This window comes from Hemicordylus capensis, chromosome 1 (genome assembly GCF_027244095.1).
Source record: "Hemicordylus capensis ecotype Gifberg chromosome 1, rHemCap1.1.pri, whole genome shotgun sequence".
Lineage (NCBI taxonomy): Eukaryota > Metazoa > Chordata > Lepidosauria > Squamata > Cordylidae > Hemicordylus > Hemicordylus capensis.
In genome coordinates this window covers 126,983,057-126,992,360 of record NC_069657.1, presented here as the reverse complement: position 1 = coordinate 126,992,360, position 9,304 = coordinate 126,983,057, and the positions used below count along the sequence as shown (strand labels likewise).

The window sequence follows — 9,304 nt, the reverse complement described above, 5'->3', positions numbered from 1 at the left end:
GTTCAGCATCAGCATTTTATAGTATTACAGCTTTACACATTGATTTTAAGCTTTAAGATGTTAAGATCTTAAGATTATAACAAATTAAAGTTTTTACATAGTCTCGCCCATTTTACTCTTCTTGTACTACTTTTACCCATTTTAACCACAGTTTTAAAATAGCTCACCATAGTCTAACAGTAGCTGTATAACAGTGTAAGGCTTTTAGCCTCTGTACTCACAGTTCTGGGCATAGCCTGTTTTAATGTCATTTTAATGCTGCTAGATGATGACTTAATTCTAGATGATGATGATGGTTATTATTATTATTATTAGAGTCAAAGACCGTAATAAAGGTTGATTGATTTGAAGGTACGCTGCATGAATGTCCTTGCTGTGGGCAGCCAGATCTGGGTCTTCTGCATTCCAAGTCATACAAGTACATTCTCTAGATTGCACTAAAAGCAAGAATCGTTTTTAGAACATTTATCATCCTGTGCCAACTTCACATGAGAGCAGTGCTTAAACATAGCATTTGATTCCTTAACAGGAAAAAAAGATAGGTGGCAAATAGTTCCATCACCTACACTGGGGCTGCTATACCAGGTTCATTGTCTATACCAGCATCAGTTTGCATTATAAAAGCTGTTCATAGTTTTCATCATGCAAAGTAAAATCGCTGTCGAGGATTGTTTTGGTTTTACTTTCAGTGGAACATTAATTTCTTGATAATGTTTAAATGGCAATTCAAAGCAGTGCATATTGGACTGAAAGTTCAGAAGTCGCTGCTGAGTCATATTTAATGGCTCTTGTGGAACAGTGAAAGGTCCAAAGTGCAAAGTTGCAGTCTCATTCTTGAATGGTAGTTTTTCTGGTTTTACAGACAGAGAGGCATTTATTGCCCTATGTATTGTGCCATGAATTAATTATGTGTGGTTTTAATTTCATTCATTAGGAACATAGGAACATGTACTAAATAAACATAGGAAGCTGCCATATACCAAGTCAGACCATTGGTCTATCTAGCTCAGTATTGTCTACACAGACTGGCAGCAGCTTCTCCAAGGTTGCAGGCAGGAGTCTCTCTCAGCCCTATCTTGGAGATGCCAGGGAGGGAACTTGGAACTTCATGCAGATGCTCTTCCCAGAGTGGCTCCATCCCCTCAGGGGAATATTTTACAGTGCTCACACATCTAGTCTCCCATTCATATGCAACCAGGGTGGACCCTGCTTAGCAAAGGGGACAAGTCATGCTTGTTGCCACAAGACGAGCTCTCCTCCTTAACCATATCTAAATTAATTAGGCTGTGGTATCTTGAGAAGTGGTCAGAACTGAGCGTCTTTTTGTTCATATGCCCTCCATACGAGCAACAGTTATATGCCTCCTAGGCTCAGGAATGACAGTCACCATAGTCAGCTTAGTGAAGATTACAGTCTGAATGGAACTGCTGCAGCAACCTTGCTCAAGATGAGCAGATCTAGGTCTGGTCAGTGCCTAGATAAGTGTCCAACTTGGAACACCATGTGTTTCACAGAAGAAAAGTGGGATGGAAATGTAATAAGTAAATCGATAAAATAGCAATTCAGCAAAGAAACTGCATTTGCAGAAGCATGCCACCAATGCAAATATGGATGCTCACCTGGGCCCCACTGTGGAACAGTGTCTTTGGCAGGAGGTGTCTTTGGATGGGGATGTGCATTCCCATCCATGGCCACTAATTGTTGTGCTTGATTAGTGTTTTATTGCTGCTTCCCTCATAAACTCAAAACCATCTTGTGTTTGTTTAACTAAGCTTTATTTGGAAACAACTCAATTTTTTCTCCTCCTTTCTTTCCCTTTCCAGTCTGATTTCCCCCACACTCTCTACAGGATCCCCACAGGGACAAACTTCTAATCAACGAAACCGAAAAGATTGCAAGATAGACTACAACAACTAGTTACATGTGACTTGAGGGGGGCTGGGGCCACCACACCCTCCTCTTGCACTAAGCCTCAGTGGCAGGAATGGGACTTGCAGAATAGCAGTTTTTGATGGAATGTGTCTATATTACATGCTGACTGACTTAAAAATGTTATACTGCAGACAAAAGGAGTTGGTAATTTATATGACATTTATTCAGATTTTATGTAAATGTAGTAATGAGGTCCTCTCCAGTACAAATGATAGGTCTTCAAGTCTGTGCTTCCTTAGCATGATATCGCATAGAGAAGTAATATGTGCACTTGTTTGGTGATTTGCTTGGTCAACATGATTCCCACTATACAGTTTATGTATGCTAACTAGTGCCCTGGGCAAGAAGTGTCTTCACTGCCTGCCTACCTCCACCACATGGTTAGTTTCTTATCTATTGCAGGGGTTCTCAAACTATGGGTTGGGACCCCCTAGGGAGTTGCAAGCAACTTTAAAAGGACTCAGGAGAGAGTCTTTAGAAGGTAGGGGGTCTTACCTGACATCTCCAAGGTGTGAGGATAGACAGGGTCAATAGGATGCAGGCAGGGAGACAGATGCTAACAGCCACTCAGCTTCTCTGTCACTCAAAGCTGTGGACAGGCATAAGCATGGCACTTCTTTGGATGATGGGATGGAAGAGAGTTATCCCCTTCTCCAGGAAGCCCTCTGTGCCACCCAATAATATGTCCCAGAGGGCTGCACAATCCTCAGGGACATATTGTCGGATGGCACAGAGGGCTTCCCAGGGAAGGGGAATTTGGCAAAAATGGCCACTTCCCTGTTGCACTGGTGCAATTAGTTGGGAGGTTTTGTTTGGCTTTTCTTTTGGTGTACCTTGCTCTGTATTTTTATCCAGCATTTATTAGGCACTGAAGTTTAGGAAGGTCAGTTAATTTCAATGATGCCTGCACAAGGTAGTGCTACATAGACTGTATTATTCTTCAGATCCAAGCAGGGGGGAATGGTACTGGGCTTGTAAAACAAATGCATTCAAGTGAAGCATCCAGAGAAACAGCAGCTATGCAAACTAGCCTAAACCAGATAGCGTAATCATAATGTGTGCATTTTAAAAGCAGCAGCATGCTTCTGTCTCAATAAGTATATAATCTCCAAGACCATGTTTAATTGGAATAAATCTTTGGAAGTATGAGGTATTTGAACACTTGCAGCTTAGACTCTGCTGTGTCCTTGATATGTTATCTCCCCACACAGCTAGCACTGACTACAAATTCTGACTACTTGGAATGCAATTTCTTCCCTGCAAACTTTCCTAATTCTGGTGGCATGACCAGCTGTGGCATTTCCAGGAAATTGCTTTAAACTACTGGTACCCTACACAGCCAGAACAGAGACTGCTTTTTCAAAGGCGGCAATTGCTGGCAATTGCAGAATGATTGCTTCTCGTTTTCAACAGCAGGCAAGTGCCAGGGCCGGGGGTGGGGGTGGGGGGTTGCCAGCAAAGCATTCCTTCCACTACATAAGAAAGGGCAATCACTCCAGAGAAGAGAAACACTGGCTCTGTCAACTGGAGATAGCATAAATAATTTCTGATAGCAAAACTATGCAATCCCAGCTGAGGGCTGGGGAGCAGGGAGGGAGGAGGAGCAGGGAGGGAGGAGGAGGATCAGGATTCCACAGAGAAGATAGTCTCTCATGCATGAGAAGGAATCAACTGTATCTCTTGAATCTAGAGGGGGGAAGATGACAACTACAGTATTATAAACATCATTATGGAAGTCCCTTCCCATTGCAGACTCACCAAAGTTCAAGCCTGAGCACCTTTGGAGGTATTGCAAGAACTATTAGTGTGGAATAGCCTTTGGGACCCTATATTAAGGTGGCAAAATTTCACTGTACTATCCACACAGTGGACCACCAGATGTCTTTGAGAAGGGGCAGGCTAAACATCTGAATAAATAAATGATTTCACCAGCCATACTGAAATAGAAAGTATTTCATAACAGGATTCCCCAAATGTACATTTTTAATGTATTGGGGGAAATGGAGTGTTAACCTACTTATCCTTGCTCTTTCCCCTGGTATTTTAGAATTACATAAAGGGCAAGAGGTGTTGGTCTCTGATAGAAAACTTCTGATAGAAAACCTCTCTCCTTTAACTGCTAGTCTCTGACAGAAAAAACTGTGGTGAAATTCTCTCTGCTATGCAACTCTTAACTAAGTTCCTTCAGGTTCAAGAAATGGCAACCTAGTTCAAGACTGTTTTCATGACTTGCCATTTAGGAATGTGCCGAAACATGATTCAGCGGTTGAATCACAGGCACATCCCTTTTAAAACTAGGGCTTACACAGTCCCTTTAAAGTGGAGGAGAACAGGTCCATACCTGCTCCTCCTCCAATCGCCGCCATTGCTGTAATCCCAGCACTCCCCCCAGCTATGCCTGCACATCGGCGGGGCATCTCCCAGCTGCCCAGGGTGAAACAATCATTATACTTAATTCTCTTACCCAGCCACCAGCCATGCATGGGGATGTAGCTCAAGGCTATGCGTGCCAGCGAGGGAGGCACCTGATTGGCTGGGCACCAGTTGGCCTCTGTGAAGTTAATGGCGGTGAGGAGAGGCAGGCGAGGAGGCGGCGGCCGCATTGGGGGGCAGCGGCGGGGAGGCAGGTGAAGCAGTGGCTGCTTTGGGGAGGCGGCAGCGGGCCCGGCTTCAGCGAGAAGAGGCAGGCAAGGCAGTGGCGGGCCCGGCCGCGGCAGGGAGGCGGCGGCGGGGCTAGCTGCTAGGGTGAGGAGGCAACTGGGCCGCCAGGCCAGAAGCTGTGGTGTGGGGGAGAAGCGGGCTGCGTGGGCATCAGAGACGCCCGGGGGAAGAGGGCGCAGACACTCTGCACCGGGTCTGCTTGTTAAAATTATTTCACAGGATAAAAATTAAACAGTTTAAAAATAATTTTAATTAAAAGCCTGAGGAAAACAGGTGTGTCTTAAAGGTCTTTTGAAAAGAAATCAGAGATAGAGAAGCTCCCATTTTGACAAGGAGTGCATTCCAAAGCCCTGGGGCAGCCACAGAAAAGGCCTGGCTCCAAGTCGCCTCCTGACGAGCCAGTGGTTACTATAATTGAACCTCCCCCGATGGTCTTAATAGGTGGCAGGGTTCATGACAAAGAAGCAGTCTCTTAAATACCCTGGACCTAAACTGTTCAAGGCTTTATAGGCAATGACCAGGACTCAGTATTTTGCTTGGCAACTTATCGACAGCTAGTGCAATTCTTTCAGAATTGGTGTTGTATGGTCCCTGCATGTTGTCCCCAGAGACCAACCTGGCTGCTGCGCTGTAGTTTCCAGACTATGTACATAGTTTGCCCCACGTAGAGTGCATTATAGTAGTCAAGCCTGGAGGTCACCAGCATATGTACTACCATTTTAAGGTCAATTACTTCCAGAAATGGGCATAGCTGATTTTTGATAAAAAGCACTCCTGGCCACTGCCTCAACCTGAGAAACCAGAAAGAGTTTATGACATTAACAGTAATATGCAGCACAAATAGTGTGAAAGAGGATCAAAGGTTCTTGTCGGTATCATGTGTGGAAAAAAGATCAAAGGCCTGGATTTTAGAAGCTTGTCATGACCTTTCTCTGGAGTCTTTAGTGGCTTCTCATAACCCTTCAGGTGCAATATAAACCATTATTTTTATGACTGCCCTGTGGTGTCTTATGTACACTATACATAAGTGTACATAATTATGTGTTTTATGTATAACACATATAAGTGTTCTGAGGTAAACTCAGAAAATCCCTGTTCACAAGCCTATGCTCAGCACTCATAGAATGAGGATACAGTGTACATAGGCACTGTTATGCAAGTGTTATGTTGAATGCAGGTACAATACTACACTTCCTATATGTACAGTGCATTTGAAGTGATTGTACCCAGGTTCATTTTTAAAATAAATACAGATACAGCCATTCACACAAAAACATGTGTGAGCTAATAGACATCTGGGTGCAAGTACAAGGTAGTGTATGAATAAGGCTACTGTCTGACTGGATCCCACCATGCTGATTTTGCCTTGGGAAGGGCATCTACCACGGAAAAGGCACGAAGTTGTGCAGGGTTCTGGTAGTGGGGGGAAACTCAATATCACTGCTCTCTCTCTTCCTACAGGATGCAAATCCATCTCTCTGTGGATGCAAGCAGCCTTATAATGCAAATTTGCAACTCAGAGTGCATACACTGTCATAAATTGTTCTAATGCAGGTATCCCATCATCCAGTTGGTAGCTCTCATGATTTATGAATTCATTTTTACATGGAAGAAGCCAAGTAAGCATGTGTTTGGATTAGTTATTCTTTTAACCAAGTAAATCAGAACAAGTAGAGTAACTCTGAGCAAGAGACCTTTGTAGCATATGGCAGTTCCAAGCTCCCAATGCCTCCTGATGACTCCTCCTTTTCCTCAGCCATTTTTCCCAAGAGAAGCATGGGTGTGCAGACTTGGGCTCTCTTTGCATTGGCTAAGCTAATATTTACTGATGGGGCAATCTTGACAATGAATTCCACTTTCCCCTTCTGCCATCAGCTATTCATATTCTTGCTGAACACCTGTACACGCCTTGCTCAACATTGTAAAAAGCTTCTTAGGGGCCCTGTCATAGACTTTGCTTCCTCTCATTGTGAGTTCTAAAAAGCCCTAATGTAATGTCTTAGCAACGTAAGAGACACTAGCAATCATCCCAGCAGAGATTATATGCCTTCTCAATGCCCATGTGATGTGCCTCACTAACATTTTACTATACATGTGGGAGAAGCAAGCATAATTTTAATGCAAGCAACTGACAAGGGGAAAGCATAACAAGAAAGCAGACATCATGCCTCTCCAGAAAGAGAGGAAATCCAAAATAAATTTCAGTGTAAACTTCTATGAGGGGCTGGGGGTTGGGTATGTAGTTGTTTTAGAGCAAAGGAAAAAATGAACCAAACTAGGCCCATTCGATTCATTTTCCCAATGGATAGAAAACTGTGCAAATTAAACATGCTGTTACGTTGGCCCAGAGAAGTGCTGCGGCAATTTTAAGATTCCAACGTGCCCAAGGAGGGCGTTTTCTTCTCTGTGGCCATTACATTATTCTCTGCTAAGCCATTAGCACAATTCTTATATGGAGCGCAATTGGGTCCGTATTCCAATTTTGGCCCACTTGAAAGAGTTCAATCTGGATTCCTAAGAGTTCTTATGAGTTTGGATGGCTGCTATTTTCTTCTGGCTCAGGTTCTATTTTATCCCTGTAGGACTGACACTTTTACCAAATGTGATCTTTCTAGGATAGAGGGTGGGGTACATTAATCAGAATGCAGTACATTTATCAGAACAGTACAGGATTAAAACAGGCTTTCCCAAAGTAGCTAACATTGCATACATTGATTTGAATATAGTCTTTGACTTTAGTTTTCATTGCCCACTATATCCCAGAGGAAATTCTTATTAATTGTTGCCTGAGGCTCACTGAAACTACTGACTTATTCGAAACCTGACTCATACTCTAGCTGATCAGTCAGTGTGACAGAAATGTCCAAGGATTGTGCAGTTCATGGAATAAGCTGTTTCTGTAACAAAAGTGTTGCTCATCAGTAATGAGCTAAGAAAGTGAAAAGACAAACTGAATTATTATGACATTCAGCACTTTCTTTTTTCTTTCTTTTTTTTACAATCTTTGGATATCCCATTGATTGCTGGGATTTCAGCACTTAAAAGTACTGGGTTTCAAGACATCAATTAGATGCCAGTTTAAAACGTATTTGCCTGAGATCAAACATCCCTTATTCTTAAAAGATCACTGTTTAAATCAGAGTGTCCAACACAATGCATTGCACAATGGATGTCCCTTATTTCAGAAAGCTGCCACCTCCATAGCAACCTACAAAACTGTAGCTCCACAAGGTCATCCAGTCAAGTGACAAATCTTCACTTTGGCTCAAATGTAACAGCAGATGGATGTGTACAGGTGTGGAGCTGCACCCTGTACACACAATGTGGTTTACTGTGCTGCTTAAGTACACCCTGTGAGACCTTTGGAAGGTTGAGATAAGTTGCTTTGAACAGCCAGCTTTCTACTCCTTCCTGAATGTGAGTTATTTCTACAGCTATATCAGGAGCACAATCATCTGTCAACATGCAAGAAGCCTTCATGTGGCCACGGAGCTGCTCTATCCACTGATAGTTTATTTAACTCCAAAGTCCTTTTTATGAATCAACTTGCAGAATGCTTAGACATTCTTGGTGGAAGCAGGGTGTGGGGTGGCTCCATTCAGTTATCAAGACCTATTAATGAATGGAAATAGGCAAGGAAAGAGTACACATATAAAATGGGCTCATATGTCACACTGAGCACATGTGCTTGGAATCTAAAGGGAACTTCCAGCCTAATCTTTCCTTATTCATTGCAGGCAATGAGATAAGAGGAGGATGCTGGTTTCTTATCTCTGGTGAGTCATTAATTCTTCTGCTTCAGTTATATTTTAATCTCAGGTGCTTGTTCTATGGCCATTTCTGGTGCTTACAGCTAAAACAAATGTGCTTCTCAAAACTGAGAGCCGAGAAGGCCCCTGGGGAGGGCCTGATTCCACCAGAGGCCATTAAAAACAACCTGGAATTGTGACCCCACCCTGTTCTGGCCTTCATTGATACACATGGCTGCATCCCAAAGGACTAGGGGACCGCAATAATTGTCCCCATCTTTAAAAAGGGAAGTAAAAACAACCCAGCCAATTACAGACCTATTAGTCTGCTCAACACAATCAGTAAACTTTATGCGAGACACCTGCACTGGAAATTATGGGACTGGTTGGAGCAAGAAAATCTGCTGGCAGAGGAGCAGGCTGGCTTCTGTGAAGGCCGATCTACTATCGGCCAGTGCCTAGTACTCCAGCACGTTGCTGAAAACTACTCTTCCTCCAACACATCCTCCCTGTATAGCCTTCATTGAATTTAAAGCGGATTTTGACTCCATCTCAAGAGTTAAATTATGGGAGAAGCTAGAGGCCTCCTCGATCGACCAGCGATTGTTAATACGTATGCTACATACTGAAACATCACTCAAGGTAAGGTGCAACCAGCAGGGACATCTCACTAGTGCCATCGTTACACGAAAGGGTGTAAGACAAGGCTGCATTGTGGCACTGTTACTATTCAACTTCTACATCAGTACAATGGTGGGGCAAATTAGCAACTTAGACTTCCATCTCCCTAAACTCGCCGGAGCCTACATCTCCATGCTATTATATGTGGGTGATGCAGCAATACTCTCAAGGACCCCAACTGGCCTCAAACAAGCACTGAAGGCATTGGCCCAGTATTGCAAGGAAGATTTTCTGGAGCTTAATTACCACAAAACCAAAATCATGGCCTTTGCCAAAAGGCC

General features: G+C 43.3%; 1 long non-coding RNA gene across 1 annotated transcript in view; it reads right to left on the bottom strand.

Annotated features, from left to right (window-relative positions):
* Positions 1-310: 310 nt before the first annotated feature.
* LOC128340876 (uncharacterized) overlaps positions 311-9,304 on the bottom strand; it is a 36,122-nt gene continuing 27,128 nt past the window's right edge. Inside the window, exon 3 of the long non-coding RNA XR_008314054.1 lies at positions 311-437. This is a non-coding gene — a long non-coding RNA (uncharacterized LOC128340876). The remainder of the gene's footprint in view (positions 438-9,304) is intronic.